Here is a 27,320-nt window from a genome sequence, read left to right as displayed (position 1 = left end):
TGTCTGGAATAACAATAGAGAGATGAAATAGAGATTATTCATATATTGTTTTTCTGGTACTATAATCTCTTCCTGGGAGGTAGAATTTATGGGGTTAGAGAAAAATCTATCCTTTGCCAATAGAGTTCTTGGGTTCCCTCGCCCCAGTTTGGACCTCAGTTTTCTTGTCTGCAAAATTAGAATGTTGTTGGAATGCTACATAAGGTTCTTCTTGTAAATGCAAAAACTTTTTTTCATCTTATAGAATAATAAAATTTAGAGTTAAAAGGTTTTATTACTTATTCTACTCTCACATTTTATAAAAGAGGGAACTAAGGTTTGCATTTCAAATCCAGTTAGTTTATATGTATAACTAAATTTGGTTGTTTTTAAACAATTATTAATCTTTAAATTTTATGATGCATTATTGTTCTCCCGTTCATGAAAATAGGTTTAATTGGTTATTAAGGAATAAAATCCATCTTGTCTCCTTTTAAATCACATTTCAGAACTGGAGTCAGGATATTTATCTGAGTTGTAAGCTACCTTTTCCACTGACTAAGATTTAGAGAAAGCAGAGCCTGAGTTCTTTGTACTTTACATAGGAGAATCTGACTATTGGGGGTTGACTCTTTAATATCAAATATAATTTCTAAATAAAATGATAATTTAGTAAGGTACCATCACCTTGGACTGCTCTTCCAGTGATAATAGTCCCAGCTTAGTGCTGATTCATTGCCAATGTCTTGCTTTGTCCCCTTGTGACCAGTAGCAATCAGTTAAAGAATGGCTGAATGTGGTTAGGAGTTCAGGCCATAGGAGTTGAAAACAACAAATCTAACAGGCCCTCATGGGCACTGAACTTATGACCTAGGAATCATTAACACACTACTTTAAATATTTGAGCCAAATGGCAAGAAAGCACAATTGTGGGTGATTCTTCTACTTCTGTATGATTTTCCTATACTAGTCTATGGTAGAAAAACAGAAATATCTGTTTAAAACAAGCAAAACAACTAAGTAAATTTGATGCAATTATGATTTGGTATGATTCATTGTTAAGGACTGAATTTTTTCTTATTAGCAAAGATATTACCACATTTGTGTTTTAATTACCCCTTAAGCTTTAAGCTTTCCAACATGATATTGTAACAAACACAAAATTGGGAATTCAGTTTAATTCAACTAATATTTTTAAATATCCATAACAAAAATATCAAAACATGAATTTGGAAAATGACAAAGAAAAAATATGTTGCTAAGTAAGAGATATGAGAAGACATTTCCACCCCACCTCTTTGGAGTTGTTTAAGATCCATAACACTAATTCCTTACATCTATTTTTAGACTTCTTCAATGAATTGATCAGTTATGCTGATTCCTTCTTTTTCTCTTTCTGACTTAAAATACTAGTCGTTATATGGAATGACTCTCTGGTAGGTGAGGGATACTGGTTAAACTATGGTGATGTAAAAATCCACCTATAAAGATGCATTTTTAGTAAAGCAACTATAATTAACAAGCCTTCAAAATCTAAAATAATAACACAATAATTAAAATAACAAACAAAAAAATTCTCTCTACCTGCCTTAAAGTGCATAGTCTTGAGGTACAAGTTCTAAATTAATGGTCTAGAAACTATACAGGGAAAACATCATTGATGTCCACATTTTTCCTTGAAGATGGTTAACAAAACAAAAAACAAACAAAAAAATGAAATAGATCTTAATGTGGGACAAGTCCTAGTTGTCAGATTTCTTAACATACCCTATTTAAGGCACTCTCTTCTTCAAGGCACCACCTATTTGGAGATTACAAAAAATTTAGAAATGATGCTAATGTTATGGCTAGGAAGGACATATTAGTTGTGTACTGAAATTGAAAGGTCAAATTTTGTTTTTAATCTCATTTCATGCTTTCTCCAAGCTATTAAAGCTCAAGCTTTTTACCCCCGAGCACCCTTCAAATTTGTTGCAATGAATCATCATTCCCTTTCCATAAAATACTCTCTTTTTCTCTCTGTCTCTGTGTTTCTCTCTATCTCTGTCTCTCTGTCTGTCTCTCTCTCTCTCTCTTTCACACACATGCATGCACACACACATGCTCACACATAGAACTACATAACAAACAAATGGTTTTCTAGAATTGCCATCATGTTCAGAAGGGAAAGAGATAGCTACATCTTTCTTTTATTTCATTCCAGATGAGCAGATGTTGATGAGGGTTGAGGAAAAAAAGGCTAAATGTATTATGAGAAAGGTTATAAGAACACAATAAATGTAGTCGATTGGCTGCTGACAAGCAGAATGAGCTACTTTGAAAGAGAGTAGGGGTAGGATGATGAATTACTGACCCCTTCAAATAACTGGGGAATTCTGGAAATCCAGGCTCCTGGACCTTACCAGTATATCTCAAAACTCCTAACTCCAACTTTGTACCATAGAGAACCGTGCTTCTTAAAGATATTGTAAAATCATTATCATAGGAGCATCAGCTTGTAAAACTGATTTAGATGTGTATGGATCAGATTTTTAAAATGAATCAGAAGAAAAAACAAGGCAGAAGAGTGCAGGCTCTGACAGAACTAACTCTAGGTTATGTTCCCTAGGTTAGAGCATTAGCCTTTCAAAAGGAGGATGTCAGGTTATTAATCATGAATGAGGAACTTTGACAGCTAAATGTCAAGGTGAAAGAGGCAGCCATAGCAATTGTTACACTTTGATGTTCCCTGAAAAGTTTCAAAGTGATTATAACATCACCACTAAGAATTTCTGAATCCAAGTCAAAAAAGAGAAAAACCCTAGCCACATTCTTAGTACCATTTGCCTTGAAAGGAAAAACAACAGCATCTCGTCTCCTCAGCTTATTCCTCATCAGTGAACTCTTCCCAAAACAAGACACTCAACATCAGCTATTTGGTCTCACTTCTATCAGTGCAGTAATGATCTCTTCTGTACAGTTTGTATTCACTGTAAAATGTACATAAGCCAAGAGAAAGGAGTTGGTAATCTGGGCAACCACAGTTGTGATGAGACATCTTCAGTGTAATCGTCCAAATCAAATATTTGGCTGGGCTTCTTCGGATGTGATATCTCATATTGTCACTATTGCACTGGCAGAGGAGCAGGGCTCCTGCAGAAGGATAAGCACATTAGAGAGGCAGCAGCTAAAGGAGGGAGAGGGGGGAGAAGACTCAGAGTGTTCATCTCCCTTTCCCCGTGGCATCTTCCACTCACCAAGTCATCTCAATCATCATTCTGAAACTGCTGCAACAATTGGACAGAACCCAGAACTCAGCACAAATTTATGGATTAGAGAAAGGCACTCCACTGAGGGTAAAGCCTTCCTTAAGCAATCAGTGATTAGATTTGGGATGCTGAGGAAGACAAATGATTTCTATTCATTTTGAGTGGAAATAATTTAAGGATATTGGAGAAAGCCTTTGCCTTCACTGCACCATTTAAATGAACTAATATGATTGACAGATTTTGGGCTCCAATCTTTCTGGGCTTATTGAATTTGGAGCCAAAACTGACATTTATGCATTTCTCACTTTCCTTTTGCTGTTGGACAATAATGGGCACTTTTTCTCCCATCCTTGTAAAGACCTTTATTTTTCACTGGAATGCATAATACAACGGACTTACTTTGTAATTATTTCACGAAAGATAGGAACATGAAAGTCACTAAGTATGGATAAAAGTCAATTACTTGGTAGTAAATTAGACTTAAAAGTTCTTGAGGACAGGGATTGTCTTAACTTTTGACTTTGTATCTTCATCTCTATATCTGGAACATAGGTTGGTGCTTAATTAGTGTTTGACTTCATTATTATTGACTGATAATATTTTAACTTGATTGCGTTTAGACAAAAAGAATGACTGTTCAAAATTTGATCAGCTGTCAAAGAGTTTCCTGGGAGCCTCCTAACCTGGGCAAGTTTTTTAATTTTTCTGAGTCTTTTACAATGAACATTTATTGATGGTCTACTATGTGCAGTATGAAACACATTCTTTGCTCAGAAAATTTGTTGCTAGATTAGGGAGAACAAAAGGTGTGCAGAATAATTAGAAAACAATTAAGTACTCAATGATGTTGTATAGATTATGAGAGCCATAGGAGTTCAGATCAGGTAATGGAAGAGTCAATTAGTGTGGAATGGATTAGACTGCAAGAAAACTTCAAGGAATAGACACAATTTCTGTGGATCCTTGAAAGTTGGCTAGGTTTTAAAGAGTGAAAAGGGAAGGGAAAGGTGTTTAAAAAGTGAGGGAAGGGGACAAGGTTCTCAAAGGTACATAGATTAGTATGAACTTGGAGCAAAGTTTAGGACATCAAGATTTGAGGTCATGGAGTAATACAAAAGGATTGCTTATAGGTTGGTGGGAATATGGAGTTGGGACATAAGTGAGACTGGGGAGACAAATTTAGGAAAACTAGCAAATAGGTGGAAATTTTAAGTAAGGAAATTAGATAAGTTCTTCAAGAAGATAAATTTCTAGAAAGAAGATAAGAGGGATAAGGACAAGATCTTGTAGAATATCTACCGTTAGGGGTAGGAGAAAGTAGAGAATCTAGGCAACAAAAGAGAATGAACACAGGATAATTAAGAGAGAGAACATCAATAAATCATAATGATTAAGAAGATAACTAATAGTAAACATAACAAAGATATAACCATAGCAAAGATATCAACTCCTTAGATACTAATGGGTAAGATCTCTTTATGTCATAAAATAAGTCACAACAACATGTGACATGCCTTAATGAAAACTTTATTCATTAAATGATGCTTCATGAAAGGAAGCAAAAAGAGGTATAGCTTGGAATTTTGGATCTAATAATGACCAAGGAAATAAAATAATTTTTCTGAAATAGAAATGACAGGAACTTCATGGAGGAAGAACAAATCCATAAGATAATTTGTGATAGAGGATATGTCCTAATAAGTTAATATTTTGAAGAGAACTTTTTACCAGAAGTGTTGGGAAACCTTCAATAATGAAATTCGGAAAGCACAAGCAGGTCATTGGATCAGGAGCACTAAACCCCCTCAAAAGGTGAAGCTGGAAAAAATGCTAAGGAAAACAAATATTTTCTATTATTGTTATCACTTTTATTTTAGTTACATCACAAATAAGGAAATGAACCAAGATGATAACATAATAGGATGCCAGATTGTTCAATTTTCATTTTCCTTTCTTCTCATAAAGATAATTTTATTTGAACTGGGAAAGATAGAATAAATAGTTAATATGGAGTAGAAAAACCCAAGATAAGTGAGGGGGCAATGTGTCAAACTGGATAGACCATCTATCTGACTCAGAGTCATCAAAAACTTAGTTTTAATTCTGCCTTAGATATTTACTGTATGACCCTAGGTAAGTCACTAAAACTCTCTCAGTTTCTTCATCTGTAAGGTGGGGATGATCAACAGAGATAAAATGCATAAAGTGCTTTAATAAAATTATAATACTATATAAATGTTAGGTGTTATGATTACTTATTATTACTTGCAATGAGTTAAAAAACTATACCCTAGTATACTGAAAGGACTGCAGATATGACTATTGAGCTATTGTCAATGTCTTTGAAAAATCTTGGAATAGTATTATTAGATGAGGAAAAATATTGTGAAGTCTATTTCATAAACTAGAGGAAAATCAATTATATCTGATTTTATCTGCTTTAGATCAAGCATTCTGAACCAGCTTTCTGCCAGTAGAAACACATCCACAACCATTTGAAACCTTTTAAAACTTATTCTTCATCTCCAATAATTCACACTCCAGAATAAAGAAATAGTAAAATTAATTTGAAGGAAACAATTGTAGAAAATCTCAGTGAAAATAATGAAAGAAGTTATGAATAAAGGTGAAATAACAATACCGGAATTCAAAATATATTATAAAACATCCAATCTGTTACTGGTTAAAAATATGAAAGGAGATCAAGGGTATAGGCTAGATGAAAACAAATAGAAGCAATTAAGAATAGTAGCCCAGTTTTATGTTTACTCAAGAACACGAATTATTGAGGAAATTATTACCTTACTGACAGGGACTATTGGGAGAGCTGGAAAGTTTGGTAGAAATAAAGGTGGACTAGAATCTTATACTGTATTTCTAAAAGACTTTCTAAAAAGTCAACTCAAAAATATTAGAGGGAAACAGGAGGAAGCACCTTTTAAAATTTCGATAGGGAAAGATTTATAAACAAATAAGGGATAGATAAGACATAAAAACCAAAACAGAAAGCTTCAAAGCTTTAAAGACATTCATATGAACAAAATCAATGAAGAAATCTAAGAAGAAAAAAACTAACAAGAAAAATATTTGCATCAAATATGACTAGTAAAGGTTTATATCCAAAATACACGGGCAACTGATAAAAATAAGAGCTCTTCAACAAATAACTCATTTTTTTATACCATTTATCTCAGAAATTACACATTGGGAATCAATCTCAAGAAGTCAGAGACAGAAACAAAGTTCCAGCATGTTCGTAGTAGCCTTCTTTGTGGTGTCAAAGAACTAGTGCCCATTAATTGGGGGAAAGGCAGGGGAGGGGGAGGGGGGAACTATACCCTACAGTATGTGAATGTAATGAAATATAATCATATGGTAAGAACTGAAGTTGATGAGTGGGATCATTCCTTGCAACTTAATGTGTCTGCACTTTACTTTATGACCTGGAGATTTTCTGTAGATTAAAATAGGCACTCCTTTAAAGTTAGAAACAACATGTTTTAACATTTCAACCCTACTGTCAGGAACAATTGAGAGGGGCTCTATTTAATACCAACTTCTGTCTGAAGAGAGGCCTTACCTAAGAACCCTAGTAGAAGAAATGGATTTAGAACTGTACAAAGCCAGAATGGGTGGTATCATGAAGTACTGAATTCCTTTCTTTTTTTTTTTCCTGACAGTTATCAAACACCTGATAACCTGAAAAGAGGGGAGTGTCCATTTGTTGATGATATTATCTAGTCAATTCATGAATTACAATCAAGGGGTTGGGATAGATAAACTTCAATGTCTTCTGCAACTCTGAGATTCCATTATTACATATTTGTCTAATCTTATTTATCCTATTCCCAAAAGTCGGCTTATCGCAATATTTTTTTTTCAGAAATAATGAAAACTGACATCTATGTTTTTGATTTTTAAAAGGGTGCCATGAAAAGAAAGGCTTTTTTTTTAAAAAAAGAACAACTCATTTAAATTGCTTGTGTTGAGGACACTTTTTGTTTTCTCGTCTCCTTTCTAAAGATTGGGGTGGTGAATGGACATAAAAGTATAACATGGTATGTTGGAGAGAAATTTCAAATTAAAAGTGATAATAACATTAATGGAATAAACTCAAGTATAAAACGGAGGTGGAATATCAGATTAGATTGGGAAGCAGAATCAAACAATATTATTTACAAGAAAAAAACAAAATAGAAGGATTTATGCACTATTAAAATAAAAGTTGAAAGCAAAAATTATGATTCACGTGAACTAAAAATCCCAAAAAGTAGTAGCAGCCATGCTTTCATATAAGGCACTAATAAAACTAGAATTGGTTATGAGACAAAAAAGGAAATTATACTATGCTTGAAAGCAAAATAGACAAATGAATTGATATTAGAATTTCATATATGTAATATTTAGATGGCATAGCATTTAAATATTTTAAGTGAAAGTCAATCAATTTATATGAAACAGTAGATGACAAAATGTTTATAGCAAGGGATCTCATAGCATTCCTTCTCAGACCTAAGCAATTATAATCAAAATATAAGGAACAAAAAAAATTTAAGGACCTGTATAAAATTTCAGAAAAAGTTAGATATGATAGACTTCTGGTGATTATTGAATGAGACTAGAATAGAGCATATATATATATATATATATATATATATATATATATATATATATATATATATATATATATATATATATATATATATATATATTTTTTTTTTTTTTTCCCATCTGTTAATGTCAACTTTAAAAAAATTGACCAGGTATTGGAAAATACAGGGGTGAGCCAAAAATCACAATGTTTTCATAACCATTTGAAAATTATTTTTCTTTATTTTCACCTTTTCTGAAATGTGATTTTTCCCACATAATGTAAATGCATTTAATATACATGCATATATAATATAGTATATGATGTAAGGTATTATAAATTGTAAAATAAAGGACTTATTAAATATTGAAACTTTACTTTTGGCCCACCCTGTACAACACTCACAAATAATGAAAAAGAGAGCTATTAAGCATCAGTTATTTGCCACACTGTAAAAAATGATATTTAATAAACAATCTTTAAGTTAATTTAAAATATGAGTATTTTCATATCATCTCCTTACCTATTTTGATATGTAATTGCCTCTTCATACTACTTTTGTATTAATGAACTCATATCTTCCCTCCCCAGCAAGTTTTAAGTGCAGGGATTCTGGGTTGAACCAAATGTGTCTGTTCAAGGGACTCTCAAATGAGCTCCAAGTTAGAAAGTTACACTTTCTGTTTGAAGTAAACTCTTACTTCTGGATAACACAGAAGCAATATTTGCCTTTACTAATACTAGCTTCTTTCTCTCATTAAATTTAAATAATCATTCATTAAAAGCATCTACGGGGGCAGCTAGGTGGTGCAGTGGAAAGAGCACTGGCCCTGGATTTGGGAGGACCTGAGTTCAAATCCTAGCCTCAGACACTTGACACTCACTAGCTGTGTGACACTGGGCAAGTCACTTAACCTCCATTGCCCCCCCCCCCAAAAAAAAACCATCCTTTTGTGACAGGAAATTGTTCTGAGGGTACAGAAATAAAAATATTTTTATTCTATTATAAACACACAATATAAACACAGATAAGTATAACACAAGATAATTTGAAAAAGGAGAAAGTACTAGCAATTGATGTAGCAGGAAAAGTGCCATGGAGAATTTATCACCTGATCTATTTTTAAGGAAGATAAGTATAGAAAAGTGGAGATATGGAGAGGATGAATTCTAGATATGAGAATGGTTTCTATGAAAAAACAAAGATGGGCTATCCCAGCTCACATAAGGGGAAGAGCTTGTTGTTTAATTTGATGGTGATGTATACAAAGGTTGGCATTAAGTTAGAAGCCTGGAGGTTGGGATACCTAAGTTCAAAAATCTGACCTCAGACAATTACTAGCTGTGTAACCCTGGGCAAGTCACTAAACCTCTATTTGACTCAGTTTCTATAACTGTAAAATAGAAATATTAATTGCACCTACCTCCTAGGATTGTTGTGAAGATAAAGTGAGATAATATTTGTAAAAGCAGTTAGTCTGGTTCATTACTAGGAGCTTAATAATTACTTATTCCCTTACTCTTTTCTAAATACCATCAGAACCTATTCCACTCTTGGTGGAATTGTAAACTGTTCCAAACATTCCGGAGAGCAGTATAGAACTATGCCCAAAGGGCTATAAAACTGTACATACCCTTTTCTTTTATCCAGAAATACCACTACTAGGTGGTAGACATCCCCAAAAAGAGAAAAATATCTATTTGTACAAAAAGAATTGGAAATGAAAGGAATTCCCATTAATTGGGGAATGGCTAAATAAGCTGTGATATATGATTATAATGGAATATTATTGTCCTATATGAAATGACAAGCATGATGATTTTAGAAAGGAAAGACTTATATGAACTGATGTATATTGAAGTGAGCAGAACCAGGAGAATGTTGTGCACAGTGACAGCAGTATTGCTCAATGAAGAACTATGAATGACTTAACTATTGACACACTGTAAAAAATTATATTTAATAAACAATCTTTAAGTTAATTTAAAATATATAAGTATTTTCTCACTATATCCTGACCTATTTTGATATATAATTGCCTCTTCATACTACTACATACTACTCCTACTTCATACTACAATGATCCAAGACAATTACAAAGGACTAATGATAAAGTATACTATCCACTTCCAAAGAAAGAACTGATATTGATCGAACACAGACTGAAACATGCTACTTTTCACTTTCCTTTTTACATTTTTCTTTTTTTTATTTGAGTTTTCTTATACAAAATGACTAATACGGTAATGTTTTATATAATTGTACATGTATAACCTATATCTGATTAATTATCACCTTAAGGATGGGGGGCAGGGAATGGAGAGAAGGAAGGATAGAATTTGGGACTCAAAACTTTAAATACATAAAAATTTTTCTTTTAAAAATTCTGTCAGAGGGGCAGCTAGGTGAGACAGTGGATAGAGCACTGGCCCTGGAGTCAGGAGGACCTGAGTTCAAATCCGGACTCAGACACTATTTGTGTGACCCTGGGCAAGTCACTTAACCCCAATTGCCTCACCAAAAACAAATGCTGTCAGAAAGGTAGTTAACAATCAGATTGTAGAAGGCACTAAATATTAGGTGTAGGAGACTATTTAATCCTACAAGCAATGGAGAATTACTGGAATTACTTGAATAGTCAAGTGACATAGACAAATAACTCAGGATGATATTTTTCTCAAATATTTTTATTAGACCATCTTCCCTCAAGCATCAGGCCTGTCCTTTCTTGCTCTTGGTCTTTTTTTTCTTTTATTTGGTTTTCTTTGTTTTGGCCTTAAACATGCCCCTTTTTCCTATCCTTAGCATAGCTTTTTTGTTTTGTTTTCTGTTTTTACACATCTTATCTCATTGAGCATTTTAGTCTTTCTGAACCAATTCTTTTTTTTTTTTTTTGCTACTCTTAAATTCTTAAATCTTACTATCTTAAATCCTTACCCAAGAACTTCTTACATAAGCAGATTGATTTTTTGCATTAAATATACAGACTTTATTGATAGTATAAACCATTAGACTCTATGTTTCTCCTCTTTACTTCTGTAGTACCTTGGGGCAAAGACTGTGGATGGAAGGAATGAGATCCCCACTATAGGAAAATAGGTTGGAAATATAGGTTGCACAGAAGTCAAACTCTTCTTCTTGCTTAAGTTAGAGATCCATGGCTTTCCACTTTAGTTCTTTATTCCTAGATCCACTGGCAATAGGAACATGGAAGGCTGTGCCTGCAACTTTCCCATTCAACTCAGGAATGACTTTTCACATAGCGTTAGCAACAGCAGTGGAAGGGATCATGTTTTGAGCAATGTAGTGGGTAAAGTGCTGGGACTGCATTCAGGAATAGTTATCTTACTAGTTTTGTGACCCTGAGCGAGTCACTTAACCATGTTTGCCTCAGTTTCCTCTTTTATAAAATAAGCTGGAGTAGGAAATGGCAAACCATTCCATTAGTTTTACCAACCAAACCCAAAAAGGAGTCAAAAAGAGTTGGACATGACTGAACAACAAATGCTTGAAGTGGGAGAAATTGAAGGATTGAACTCACAAATAAGAATGAAGGCAACTGAACAGAAAGGAAAGCAACCTGACTAGAATAGAGGATTCATATTAGGGAGATATGGATTAACTGATACAAATGAAAGAGTATTGGTTCTGGAACTACCGCTCACGTGACTATGGGCAAATCATGATATTTCTGTGCCTGGGTTTTATTCTATTATAAACACAATATAAACACAGATAAGTATAACACAAGATAATTTAAAAAAGGAGAAAGTATTAGCAATTGAGGTACCAGGAAAAGTGTCATGGAGAATTTATCACACTGTGCCTGAGTTTTGGATGTTAATACTAACACTACTTACCTGACAGTTTGTTGTCAGGAAAGTACAACTTCAATGAGCTATAGAAATGGCAGTTATTATTTAATACTTGACTAGGAAGTTTAAACTTAATCTAATAGCCAGTAGGGAGTCACTGGGACTTCTGTCTGCACAAATGTCACCCTTTGATGATCAATACTATGTGGATAGTGCCATTTTCAATAGCATTATTCTTTCAAATGCTTTCAATGTTTACTTCCTACATATATATACATATATATATATATATCAATAAAACACAAAACAGATTCCTTATTCCTTAAAAACAAGTGGCATTAAATATACTTCTTCCTCAGACATACGTAAAATGGTCTTTTTCCTACTTCAGTTAATAGATTTTTCTCTTCTTTCCTTTCCTTTTCTCTCCTCTCCTCTTACTTTCTTTTCTTTTTCCTACACAGACTGTCTGAAGCAACAGATTTGTTAAACAATGCCTGAATATAATGCCTTCTTTCAGTGGTTCAGTTGTTTTTTTTTTTTAAATCACTATTAAATTAGGTAGCCTCAGGCAGGCAGCCTGCTACAAAACACTGGGAAAATCTGATGGATCCAATGGTAGTAGAAAAAAATTCAGCTGGCTGAAACTGTGAGGAAAGGTCCTTTATCATAATCTGTCTAACTCAAGGTTAAGCTTTCCTTCCAGAAGCTTTGTTGATATTTAAGGGCCTAGAAATGTAGTCAGTTAATAATGAGAAACTTCCTTTTGTCCTACATACTACTTCTGTGTAAAACACCTAAGCTAAGATAATAATGATAAAGCCAAGGGAAAAATATCACACCACAAAATTCTAACACACTACTTTGTAATATCCGTGCAGAAATGCTTCACTTTAAAATGCCTGCATGTATATATTCCAGAGGTAATATGAAAAGTAGGATGGGATCTCCCAATTGTGGTATGTTGATCTTTTACATAATCCGTGTCCTACAATCTTATGGCCTAGGTAAATATCAGAGACTTATGAGACTATCTGAGAATCTAGTCCTAGCTCTAAGCAGGTTCAAGGAATCAAGTTCAAGAAATGAACATCAATTCATTTCTTTGAGGACTTCCCTTCTCATGTATGCTAAAGATCTAGAGATTAGGATCATAGAATCAAATGATCATAAAATTCAAGTAGGGTGGAATATAATCCAATTTTGTTAGGTAGATAGATGGGGACTTAAGGCCCAAAGAGTTTAAATGACTTGTCCAAGCTAGTAATAAATGAACTAACTCAAAAGTGTGTGTGTGTGTGTTGGGGGCGGGGGGCACTCTTTCTACAATCTGCAATCTCATTTCAATTGTCTTTTAGGGGTTGGCTCAGATTGTGGCTAGAAGCCTTGTTTGTTTTTATATTTTATTTGAAAGTAATTTTACCTTCTTAATGGATTTAGTATTGAAGAAAGTATAGACGTTTTTGAGCTCTCTGTAGAGACACTGTAGTAATGCAAAATAAGCCAATTAAGTGAAATAGGAGTATAATGTATTGACACCCCAAAGAGTGCTAACCCCTCAATTCATCCGTAGAGAAAATGACTAGTTGCTATTTTCTTTCATTTTTTTTTTCTCCAGGTGACCTGTAGGGTTGAGGATAGTAGATATATCTGTATTAAAAATTCTCTTTCCCTGCAGACTTTTTCATTAAGGGTAACATGATGCATTTGGAAGAATGGGCTAAGTCCAGTTGTTCCCTTACACGGATAATAAGTAAGAAAGATACGCAGATCATTTTATGCACACCTTTCTAGAATGGATTGATGGGTGAGTAGCCTCATCCATACTCTGTAGAATACAGACGAACTCCAGTTCAGAATTTCTTGGCTGTTATAATTAGCTAAGAGAGGTTGAATATTCATGCTGATCACAGGATAGCTATTTCCAATCCCATAACTGTAGCTGTATGGTGGGATGATTGAGATAACTATGTCTCCTGTGAGCTGTTTACTTCCCTCTTCTAGAACTCAACTAGCTTGGGAACCATACAAATGTGATACTTCCATCAGGATCAAGGAACAGTAGCCTAATACTGAAGCATAATGGCAGACAGTATTATGCAGTCAAGGGAGAAGTGGAATTGGAAACTTGAACTGGAGTCTTCATTCCAACATTCTGAACTGGTATGACCTTCAGCAATTTACTTCATCCACAGGAACCTTAGTTTCTTCATCTATAAAATAGAGAAAATAATTGAAAATATTAGGCTATTATGAAAAAAGCATCTTGTAAGTTTTGAAACACTGCATCATTAGTAGGCAAGTTATTGTCTGGTACAGACAGGAGCTAAAAGGAAATAACATTTAAAAATAAAATTTAAAAATAAATTTAAAATTTAAAAATAAAATAAAAAATATGTTGTCAAGGAAATGAATACTGTATAGGTTCATGAATGTTTTAGATGTCTGTAGTACCTATCACTTTTTTTTCATTTCAGAATTGTAAGGCAGGTAGGTGGCAGGTAGTACTTGGCTTTTGAACATTCTAAAATAGGAAAAAATACAAAGGAAAGAGAAGGATAAAAAGATCATAAACCTAGAGCCAGAAGGGACTTCAGAAGTCATTCCTTATTTTCCAGTTGATAGCAGTGAAGACTAAGGAAGTTAAATAACTGTCCAACATCACACAGATAGAAGTGGAAAAATTATTATTTTTCTTTTTAGTAGCTTTTCTCTCTCTTTTCCTTCCTTCCCTCCTTTCTTCCTTCTCAAAGGTTTAAAAACAAGTCTGAGTTCTGATCTGAAGGATTTGAATGCATGGATTCTTTCTATTGATTCAACATTGGTTTTATTTTGTTTTGTTTTTTAGGTACTAGTAATTCTTCCATCACCAGACTGATCAGTGATGTATCAATTACTATCTCAAAAGACCTATCTTCCCCTGGGATTATTATGGGCTTTTATGATAATAATCATTCTACCCAGTGGCCCTGGCCAAATGAAATTCACAGCATATTTGTTCATACATAAAAATGCCAAAGGTTGCCACAGTGATCTTAATGATTGCCCCTGCAATCTATGGGAGAATTAGTTTTCATCACTCATTTAAATCCATTTCATGTTACTTATTTTTGAACTTAACTGAAATATCAAGTTTTGACTGGGTGATATGAGTAAACATTTCTTAAAAGCCAATGTAAGGGGGCAGCTAGGTGGCACAGTGGATAAAGCACTGGCCCTGGATTCAGGAGGACCTCAGTTCAAAACTGGCCTCAGACACTTGACACTTACTAGCTGTGTGACCCTGGGCAAGTCACTTAACCCTCATTGCCCCGCAAAAAAAACAAAAAACAAAAACAACCAAAAAACCCAAACCAAACAAACAAAAAAAAGCCAATGTAAAACTATTTTTTTTTCTGGACATTACATGGAGCAACTATTTTCATTTTAGGACTTCCTATTACTAATGTATGCTTCTGCCAAAGTTTCAACCTGCCCACAAGTCCTAGGATATACTGCAAATGGAGATACAGATTGCATTAGCTATGTGGTCTAGATTCTGGATAGATAGAGATCTCACTGACACTACTCTAATAGATCCCAGGAACAGGCTTTAAGGCTCTCCCAATACAAATCTATGTTCCACATACCTGCCAAGGTAATTTTATTGAAGTGTAGGTCTGAACATGTCATACTCAATAAATTCCTTATTATTATTAGAATCAAATATAAACTCCTGTTTGGTCTTTGGAGCTTTTTACCAGTGGGGGCCCTTCCTCATTCTTCCCCTCCATATACTTTATAGTTTTGCTACATTTGAATAATTCCCCTTTTTCACAAGTAATGCACCATCTCTCATCTCCAAGTCCCCAAACCTGGAATATAGTCCCTCTTCACCTCCCTGCTAAATCCCTGGCTTCCTCCAAGATTCAAATTTTACTTCTTGCATAGATCCTTTTCCGGTTCCCTACCCCACCCCCACCCCCAGATCCCCACTAAGGTTAATTTTCATTTATGCTTTCTGTATCTGTATCTGTATCTGTATATAACTTTGCAAATGCCTACACTGTGTTAGGCAATGTATTCTCTCCTATATTCAAATTTAAGATGCTTTTTTAAAAAAAAAGTGAGACAATTGGGGTTAAGTGACTTGCCCAAGGTCACACAGCTAGTAAGTGTTAAGTGTCTGAGGCCAGATTTGAACTCAGGTACTCCTGACTCCAGAGCCACTGCGCCACCTAGATGCCCCCTAAATGTAAACTACTTTAAAGTACTGACTGTTTTGTTTTTATAATAGTTCAGTATTTTATTATTTTCCATTTACATATAAGGATAATTTTTATCATTTGTTTTCATGGAATTTTTAGTTTCAAATTTTTCTCCCACCCTCCCTTCCCTCCCTCCTCCCCCAAGACAGAAAGCAACCTAATATAGGTTATCTATATGCAATCACATTAAACATATTTCTGCATTAGTCACATTGTGACAGAAGAGTCAGAGTACTAGGGAAAAACCTCAAAAAAGAAGAAAAAAACAGTCTCAAAGTAGAAACAGTATGGTTCAATCTGCATTCATAAACCACAGTTCTTTTTTTTCTGGATGTTAAAAACATTTTCTATCAGGAAATTCTTTAAAATTGTTTTGGACCATTGCATTGCCAAAAAGAGCCAAGTCTATCACCATTTTTCATCACACAATGTTGCTGTTACTATGTACAATGTTCTCCTATTTCTGCTCCTCTCAGTCAGCATCAGTTCATGTAAGTCCTTCCAGGTTTCTCTGAAGTCCTCCTGCTCATCATTACTTTTCACATTGATTTGTTAAAACTTTGTGTTCTAATTTTCTTCCTTGCTCCCTCCACATTCCTCCCTCTGAAATCCAGTAATTCAATATAAGTCAAACATGTGCAGTTATGCAAAACATCTCATTAGTCAGGTCGTGAAAGAAAATAGACAAAATAACTTTAGAAAGAGGAGCTAACAAATACAATTATACTTCAATCTGTATTCAGATACCATCAGTTCTTTCTCTGTTGATGGTTTGCATTTCTCATACATCCTTCTGATATCATCCTGCTCATCCTATCTTTCACAGTTACTATTGCTAACTATATTACTCTCCATCTTATTCCTTCTCCTTGTTATTTATTCTATTTTCTATCTTCCTTCACCCTATCCCTTTCCAAAAATGTTTTGCTTTTTACTGCTCCCTCCCCCATCTGCCCTTTCTTTCCTTTGCCTCTCCCCCCCATCTCCTTCCCCTCCCTCTTTCCCTCAGGGCACAATATATTACTATACCCACTTGAATGTGTATGTTATTCCATCTTTGAGCCAATTCTGAGGAGAGTAAGGTTCACTCACTCTTCTGCTCCTTCCCTATCTTCCCCTCCACTCCATAAGCTTTACCTTTTTTCTTTTATGTTATTTACTTTTCCCCAGTCCATCTCTCCCTTTCCCTTTCTTCCAGTGCATTCCTCTTACCCCTTAAATTGATTTTGAAGATGTCATCATGGGTCAGTTAGCTGAAACAGTGGACAAAGGACCAGCCCTCAGCCCAGACATAAGCCACCCCACCCTGCCTGCCCCACAAAAAAACAAGGATAAACAAAAAATAAATGCTTTACAGATATCATCCCTTCATATTCAATTCACACCTGTGCCCTCTAAGTATATTCCTTTCAGCTGCCCTAATACTGAGAAAGATCTTATGAGTTAGAAGTATCACCTTCCCATGTAAGAATATAAACAGTTTAATCTTTTAATGTCCCTCATGATTTCTTTTTCCTGTTTACTTTTTTATGCCTCTCTAGGGTCTGGTATTTGAAAGTCAAATTTTCTATTCAGTTTCGGTCTTTTCATCACAAATGCCTCTTTTTCACTGAAGTATCATTTTTCCCCGAAAGATTATATTGTTTTGCTTGGTAGGTGATTTTTGGCTGTAGTCCCAGTTCTTTGCCCTCCAGAATATCATATTCCATTCCCTCTGGTCTTTTAATGTAGGTGCTGCTAGATCTTGTGTTATCCTTATTGTAGCTCCACACTATTTGAATTCCTTTTTCCTAGCTGCTTGCAATATTTTCTCCTTGACCTGGGAGCTCTGGAATTTGGCTATAATATTCCTGGAGGTTTTCCTTTTGGGATCTCTTTCAGGAGGTGATCGGTGGATTCTTTCAATTTCTATTTTGCCTTCTGCTTCTAGAATATCAGGGCAATTTTCCCTGAAGGATAGTTTCTAAGCTCTTATTTTGGTCATGGTTTTCAGGTAGTACAATGATTTTCAAATTATCTCTCCTGGATCTATTTTCCAGGTCACCTGTTTTTCCAAGGAGATATTACATATTTCCCTCTATTTTTAAAACTGTGTCTTGGTTTCTCATAAACTAACTAGCTTCCATTTGTTCAATCCTAATTCTTAGGAAAATATTTTCCTCAGTGAGCTTTTGTATCTCCTTTCCCAATTGGCTTTTCAAGCTGTTGACTTTTTTCTCATGACTCTCCTGCATTGCTCCCATTTCTCTTTCCATTCTTTTTTCCCTCTAGCTCTCTCTAAATCTTCCCTCTATCTCTCTCACTTTCTCTTCAGAGTGCTTTTTTGTTTGTTTGTTTGTTTTTTTAGTGAGGCAATTGGGGTTAAGTGACTTTCCCAGGGTCACACAGCTAGTAAGTGTTAAGTGTCTGTGGGCGGATTTGAACCCAGGTACTCCTGACTCCAGGGCTGGTGCTCTATCCACTGTGCCACCTAGCTGCCCCTAGAGTGCTTTTTGAGAGCTTCCATGGCCTGAGACCAATTCATATTTTTCTTGGAAGCTTTGGATGTTGGAGCTTTGACTTTGTTTTAATGTTCTTATGAGGGTGTATTCTATTCTACTTTGCCCCCCAAAAAGATTTCTATAGTCTGCTGCTTTCTTTGCCTACTCATCTCAGCCCGGAAGCAGATGTCTGATTGAAATCTGATTCTCTATTGTTGGAAGCTTGGCTGTGCCCCTCTCCCACTGGGTCATCACCACTTGATTCGGTCCACTTGTTCAGAACCAGGGCACTTGAGCCCAACTCCAGCAGAGACCAAAGCCACTTCACCCTGGACAACTGCTGAACCTACTCACTGGTCCGTGAGCCAAACCTCAGAAGAAGCTGCTGGCACAAAAGACTCTGCTGGAGACATGGTTTATTCCTGATTGGGTCTGGACTGTGGGCTGAGCTCCTCTCTCAGCCCAATCAACAGGTGATCCCAATTGCTGTCTTTGGCTGGAAAATAGTCTCACTCTGTTCTTATGTGAGTTAGGCTGCTTCGGAGGTTTTTTTTTATGGCATTATTTGGGAGTGAGTGGATGGGTTTATTGAGAGTTTGTGGGAGTCATAGCCTCTCCTCCATCATCTTGGCTCTGCCCTCCTACTGACTTTTTTTTTTTTTTTGGTGGGGCAATTAGGGCCAAGTGATTTGCCCAAGGTCACACAGCTAGTAAGTGTCATATGTGTCTGAGGGCACATTTGAACTCAGGTACTCCTGAATCCAGGGCCAGTGCTCTAACCACTGCGCCACCTAGCTGCCCCCCCTCCTACTGACTTTTAATTTTTTCTTTGTATATCAGCATTTAGCACAGTATGTAGCACATAGTAAACATTTAACAAATGTTATCTTTTGGCCAGGAAGTCTTTATCACTGTCCTGAAGGAAACAGTGGCTACAGAAGACTTTCCTTTGTCCATGCCAAGAAGCAGCACTAGACATTTCTTAGTAGCTTCCTTTTGGGAAACAATGTCTATAGAACTATGGAAGTATTTCTCTGCTCATTCTAAGAGGCAGTTCAATCCCAGGGACTGAAACTTTAGTATATCACTTCTGGTCAAGCCATGACACTTTTTCTGTTCCCTTGCTTGAAGTGCAATGCTCATGTGCAATGCAAAGAAAGCAAAACTTAGTGGATTTTTACTGTTCCAAGTCTGTAGGCATAAGAGGAGGTAGTTTGGAGAAATGAGTCAATAGAGTATCTATTGTTCAGGATTTAATTCCTTGTTATCTACTTTACATTCTATTTTAAGCAAATCATTTTGCTTTGATAACATGCCTTGTGTTTGTCTCTAGCTGGTTTGGAGGAAATCCACTGGAAAATAGGGATGTCTGAGCAGTGCTGTGGAATGGATAGTGGAAATGACCATGCTATTAGAACCTAAATGAGTCAATTAAACACCCTTGATACATAGGAATGGGCATTACTAGGGTGGCTTAAAAGTTGTGGCAGGAAATACCCAAGAATGAATTTTCTGTCCATAAAATTCAGAGACTCTATGAAATTATGCAGTTCCTTTCTGGGTTTTGTTTCTTTGTTTTGTTTGAGAAGAATGTTAATTCAGGATCCTTGATTGCTGAATTCGATATTATAATACTAACATCATAATATTACTTTTCTATTGATTTTTTTTTTTTAGTGAGGCGATGTTTGGGGTTAAGTGACTTGCCCAGGGTCACACAGCTAGTAAGTGTCAAGTGTCTGAGGCAGGATTTCAACTTAGGTCCTCCTGAATCCAGGGCCGGTGCTCTATCCACTCGACACCTAGCTGCCCCTTCTATTGAAAAATTTAAAACTGTGCCCCTGCTTTTGTTTTTATGCTCTGAAATGACATATGCTTCCAACTTGGTGTGGTAGCAACTATAGATTTTATCACCACTAATATCAAGGGTGAGCATTTATATTGTACTCTAAGACTTGCAAAGCACCCAATGTTATGTCCTTTGATCCTCACAACAATCCTTTGAGATGGGTGCTATTATGATCTCCATTTTATCGATAAGAAAACTGAGGCTGAAAGAGGTCAGGTTAGCTTACAGCCATACAACTAAGTAAAAATGTCTCAGGCAGGATTAGAACTCATGTCATCTTGATTCCAAGGCCTATATAGCAGTTCTGTGTTCTATCCTTTGCATTCTATGGAACTCTGCCACTGTCAACCTTGTCCCTCTGCTTGATAGCTCCTCCCGTTGAGGGAGTGGGGCCTATCCTCCATATCTACTCTAATATAACTCCCTGTTATTTGACAAACTCTGCTGTCCTACTTCCTTTCTCCAATAGAGTCCTTCACATTGAAGGACACTTAATCAATGTTGCCTATATCAGTGCTTTTAAACTCGATTAGAAACAGTAGCCATTATTCTGTACATAGGATTCATAAGGATCACATATGGGTGTAATTTTAAAATGTAATATTATCTAAATTTTATTATATTTGTATTTATTTTGTTAAATATTTTCCAATTACATTCTTACATGATATGGCCATGGGAATGTGGTGGGCTGTTTGTGGGCCATTTCTAGCCTTTGAGTATTATGTTTGTCATTTCTAGCCTATATCAGCTATATATTTTGCTTCCCAAAATGTTGTTGTTCAGTTGCTTTTCAGTTGTGCCTGATTCATCATGACCCCATTTGGGGTTCTCTTGGCAAAGATACTGGATGTGGTTTCCATTTCCTTCTTCAGCCCATTTTACAGATGAGGAAACTGAGACTAAGAGGGTAAAGTGACTTGCTCAAGGTCATACAACTAGTAAGTATCTGAGGCCAGATTTGAACTCAGAAAAATAAATCTTCGTGATTTCATAGTACTCTATCTACTCCACCTAGGTGCCCAAAATATCATCTCCGAAAAATTTCACATCTCATCTAGTACCTAGTCTTTAACTACCAAAGACAAAAGCAGTGGTAGTCTACTTAGCCTAGAAATGATTGGAGATGCATAAAAATATTGAAGAAATGAAATGAGGAAGGGAATTTTTGTTTTTGAGTCAGTTGATGAAAACAGTGAGAAGATAAAGTTATTGGGTAAAAAGGTAAAGGAGTTAAAGGACAAAATGAGCTTGGGGAGAGGGGTGGGAATAGCAGCTTTGAGAAACAGAGATAAGCAGGTATATGGCAAAGGATGCGGCTGAATTGAGTCCTTGGTGGCTAGGGAAGTCCCTAGTGGAAAAACTACTTATGCTAGAGTCCTAAGAATGAGTTAAAATCCCATCTTTAAAACTTATAAATACCTTTTTGACCTTCTGTGTAATGTCACCTAGGGAGTCTTAGTTTCCTCATTTGTAAAAGGAGAAAGAGGACTACATGGATTCTGCAGTCCCTTCTAGCTCTAGATTTCATGGGATCATAGAATTAGAAATGCGAGGCACTTCAGAGACAAACTAGTGTTTTACACATGAGGAAACAGACTTCCAAGGAGATTAAAGGGTTTGCCCAAGGTCATTCAAATAGTAAACACCAGAGATAAGTTTGAAACTCAGTTCTCCTTATTCTAGAATCAGTGCTCTTTCCTTTATACCATATTTTCCTATGAAGCCTAAAATGAAATTCCTGCCAATGACACAGCAAATAGGAAAGAAGCCACAAGAAGCTATCTGAGCAAGCCTACTGATTATCTGTGTTAATGAGCTTGAATGAATGAACCTGGCCAAAAACTCTCCTCCATAGTTGTCCAGTCCAACAGAAAGGGGTCTACAAAACAGTTGGAGCAAATTTTGAGCCAGTAAGCTAAAAGTCATTAAAATAATGTTCTAGGATCTGGATCTATCATACTTTTCAATTCACTTGTTTCCCCATCATATACTTTCTATGCTTTCCTGAAGCCCTGGCATAAAATCTGTTTAATGTGCTTTCTGGATTCCTACTCATATTGAATTTCCCTATAAAATTGTGTGAGGGAGCTATAGAGTGTTGCTAAAGTATACATTTAAGGATCAGCAGACTTCCATTTCAGCTTCCATTTGCCAATGCCCTGAATCCAAATCAGTGTGATTTAGAAGGAGTGCATTGGGAACCCAGCTAAAGTGATCAGTTTGACCTCTAGGCCTGTACAGTTACAGACACTGCTATTGTCTCTAAGCTGCTGACATATTGTATGTGACAACATCCCGAGGCAGGTAGTCCCTTTGGCTGGAATTGTACAGAGCGCAATTCTACCCTTTTAGCATTGTCATTCTCTGCCTGCCCCCCGCACCCCCCCCATACATATCCTCCCACCCCAATATCTTTGGGACTTGGGACAAAAGGAGGAATTTCTTCTATCAGAGAACATTGCACTCAATTATGGAATTTAAGCCAAATCTCATCCCCATCTTAGCATCTGTGTCTCATGTTCAAAAGAGCCTCAGGTACAGAGTGTCATTTAGCCACAGGGACATGCTTGTGTGGGTACAGAGACTCTGAGCACACGTGACTTCTCCTTCTTGCCTTGATGAATATTGCCCAGTAGGGGCTAATATGAAACCATCAGGTTCAGTTTAGACATCAGCCACAGACTCCAGATTGCCTTGCAGATAAGGAGGTTGCCTCTGTGCCTTTATGAATGACTCACAGCTGCCTTACCATCTTTTAATATAATTGTAATTAAACTTTCTGGCCTCATTTTTTGGTTGAATCAAACAGGCAGTTAAATGAGTTATTTGATTCAATTCAGGAAGTATTATCATTCTGTAAGTCATTCCTGACCTAGCCATGAACTTGAGGGGTTACGTTGAAAGTTTTTCCACCAAAGAGAAGCTTGGCTACTCTAGAACCAGTTGTATTGGGCATTTTTAATTGTTTATCATGTTGATTTAAAAAGCTATCATTTGGGACACTTTTCATTGTCTGGATTTCTGATTTCCTTAATGTACAAAACTGCAGGGAGAAAACCTCCTCTACTAATTCAGATCTCCAACTATTTTTAACTTGGCCTTAGAGAGTTTCCAGGGCCACTGACAGGTTAAGTGACTTGTCCAATGTCACACAACAAGCAAGTTTCAGAGGGCAAATTTGAACCTAGGCCTTCCTGCCTCCAAGTAAGGTCTATCTGCTCTGCTATACTGTTTCACACTATGGGGCATAATGCCTGATAAGGGGAATTTGCACATATGTGCTTATATGGCTATGCTCAACATACCCAGGAAAGTCTGTTTGAGACTAAGGCTTTAAGTCTGTAAGTTAAGAAGTCAAAAAAAACTTTTTTTTTAAAGCATAACTTTACCAACACAAATAAGAACTCAGCTACATTTGAATTCACATCACACTGCACCTGGTAAGAATTAGTCTAGCACGGCATCATCAATCATACTGTGGTTGTCAGTTTTGACATCCTTTAAGTCTACGCTGTGCGCTTAATGACTGCATTACAGAAAATGTAAACAGACACCAAACATACAGGTATGTGCCATATATGTGTGTGTGTGTGTGTGTGTGTATGTGTGTGTGTGTGTGTGTGTATAAATGTGTGTGAATTTCTTTCCCTCTTTTTGCTGCAAATTTATTTAAAAAAGGAAAAAAAAAACATGTACGCACAGAAAATTGGCTTGGAGAACTGTGAAAGCCAACAGCAACAGACCCCAAGCTATTTATTACTTGTAAGGCATCAAAGAACTGTAAATAAATGATGGCAATGCAAAATGTAGAGGAGAGTACATCAAGAAACAGATATCAATGTGTGTCTATCTAGGGGTTGATTACATTGCTAATAGACACTGCCTTCATTCTTTCGTTTGTCACCTCAAATTGTGTCTTAGTATTAGGGATTCAGGAGTAGCACTAGTGTGCCCCCTAAAAACCTTATTAATAATTGAGGTGAAAAAATATGATGATAAAGCACTTAAATTGAAAACCCGCATGCAGTAATCCTAGGACTCATATTCCTACATCTCAGATTCCATTTTAAAATTATTATTATTTATAGCAGATTGCTGCTTCTCACTGATCATATATGAAAAGTTTGTTTCTTTCAACTCTATTGATTCAATTTCCTTAACAGGACAGTATACCAGGAAGTCTAAGTCTTAGCAGTGTATCTGATAAGTATTCAAGAGATAAGGCTAATTAGAAGTCTTGGCAAGTGCTTATTTTCAGGTTCAGCAATAGCATTTTTAACAACTTAAAAAAAAAATCCAGGCATAAGGATGCAGTATAAGAATGCAGAGAATATTAAATGAGGAGGACAGAAGAGTTGAAGGACCTGCCTATACATGAAGCTGGAGGTTCTACTGATTCTATTTCATTAAAAGGTAGAAAATATATTTCATACAAATGTCCTTCTATTACAATCTTAAAAGAAGAACAAAATATTTTATTCTTTTTAATTCTGTTAATCATCTACATATATCTGACCTACTGTACTTTCCAAGGAAATACTCTGCAACCAGCACTCAATTTTTGCAGAGCTCTCTTTTATAGAATGCACTCAGAATAATATTTGATCTTCCTAAAATAAAGTTTTCCATTAAAAGGTCAGTATCAGCTCCATTTGTTTAACATAAAAAAGAAACCTGTCAATAAATCACAAAAGTCATTTGAAATGCAAACAGAAACTGTTTTACTCTTAAATACCTTCTTAAACCTGCCTCTTTAGTGATTATGTAATTCTAAAACTAGATTCTTAACTCACTTTTTTAAAAATGCATAAACCTGTGTCAAACCATCTAAAAGTACTTATTTCCAAATTCTATTATTTACCTTTAGCGTGAATAACTTTTTAAAGGTAATGTAGGATGGGTATTTTGGTTAGCCCTTTTTTAAGCTTCCCAGGCCTTCAATAATAACAGCAATAAATCCTTATTCCTCAACACAGTCATAATTTTGAAAAAATAAATAGAGGTGCCTCCCTCCCCCTCCCATACACACATGGATACTCTCAAAAAACCTCTCTTGCCTCTTTAGGAGAAAACTTATTGCTTCCAAGAGGCATAATGATGAGAGGGAATTTTATAAAGGGAGATTATGAGGAGAGTAACCCAAACATTATGTATGCATAATAAAAAGCGGAATTTTTTTCATTTTAAATTATATTAATTAAAATACTTATATATTGGTATTTTTAATTAGTTTTTTTTAAAAAAACTCTGTAAAACTTAAATGTCAATATTAGTAAGATACTTTAAAATTATTATTACTGCTTTATAATTAGTTTGAGAATTTTATCTTCTCTAGCATTTGAGAAAAGCATCAAAATTGCATGAGATTACATTTAGGTAATAAGATGCCAAGGTATTGTTAATATCTACATTATTTTGTGATTTTAAATATATTTTTAATCCTATTCATTGCTTATTCTAAGAACCATAACTTGCCAGAGTTTCTAAGGACAAACTCTTCTAATCTACATTTAAACACAGAACATATTACAATTTAGACATTTTTATTGGGAAATTTCACTAAAAAGAAACTCTTTCTCTCTGTCTCTCTGTCTCTGTCTCTGTCTCTCTGTCTCTCTGTCTCTCTCTGTCTCTGTCTCTCTCTGTCTCTCTCTGTCTCTCTGTCTCTCTCTCTCTGTCTCTCACACACACACACACACACACACACACACACACACACACGCACACCCTGAAAGCATCTGGTCCTATGATCTGTAAATAACTACTTTATCCACTTTTCTGCTCTTTCAAAGGTTACTGACAATTACTTCTTTCAAGCCAAAGTTCGAACTGTGTTTCAGATGTGGGAATATTCTTCATACAGTATTAATAAAGGGTTACAGCAGAATTAATGAAAATGTACCAGTTCAAATATAATAAATAAGTACCTAATTAAAAGCCCAGTTAAGCCAGAAGCACAGATATTGTCTTTTATATTAATATCTATTATACTACTTTAGCATTTAATGGGAGCCTCTTCAACTGACTGATGCCCAAAGGGAGGACTAAGAAATCGCTCAGCTGGTGGCTGACACTGGTCTTGAAGAAAGCTAGCGTGGAACACTTTGCCCTCTTTCAGAGTCTCTCCACCAGCTGTCACCCAGCTATGGGTGCTGAAAAGCTCCTGTCACTTCATCCAAAGGGATTTACTTGGTCAGAAGGAAAATTTAAATACAAAGCATGCAGCTAAGAAGCTAGTGAAAAGGATTATGAGTGCACAAGAGCACATGTGTATAAGACACTAATACATCTTTAGGAAATTTCAGACCCCCAAAGCCAGGATTACTGCCAGAGGCAGGGTGGTATACGTATGCAGGGACCTTTACCGTTAGAGTTATTATCTTCTAACTATTCAACTTTATAGGTCTTTCATCAAGCCTAGTTTTTTTTTTCCCTAAACAATCCCATAACCCTCAATGGGAAACTAAGAAAAGGCATTCGTGTTCTATTATTTGTGAGAATCACCTGCATGCAAAATACACTCTTGCTTTATGCATCGAGGTCCAATTTTCTTGCCCTTATCCAAATTTACCAAAGGGATGCATCTGATTGTTTAATGATGGTGAAGGCAAATAAGGACATAAATTCAGCATCTCAGGCTCACTAAAATGCTAGATACCTCACATAGGTATAGTGTTAACATAAGAAATGTGGCTTTCTGATGTTTCAGGGCTAGGACATTTGGGGCTCTGGTCTAGACACCTTGGGAGGTTGGCTCATGATAATATAATAATTTCCCTGATATCAATCAAATCCAAAGGTGGCTTGCTTATGTTGGGAAAACAGCATACCAGATAAAGTAAGGGCAGCATGATTTGGGGATGCCAAAGATTTTTTAAAAACATAGTTTATTCTTTAATAAGGCTTAACCCTGGAACCTAACATTAAAAACTTACATTTCAAAAAAAACAACAACAACAAAAAAAAATCCCCTTACATTTCCTCATTCAGTTTGGCAAGGCAGTCAGATTCAATTGATTGTAGCAGAATGTTGGTTGGCCTGTGGCAAAACAAACAAACAAACAAAATTGTTTAGCAGAAATGTTACAGCCTCTGGACTGCCCACCT

This window comes from Dromiciops gliroides, chromosome 3 (genome assembly GCF_019393635.1).
Source record: "Dromiciops gliroides isolate mDroGli1 chromosome 3, mDroGli1.pri, whole genome shotgun sequence".
NCBI classification, from domain to species: Eukaryota; Metazoa; Chordata; class Mammalia; order Microbiotheria; family Microbiotheriidae; genus Dromiciops; species Dromiciops gliroides.
The sequence above is the reverse complement of the archived record's forward strand: the minus strand, read 5'-3'. Positions refer to the sequence as shown.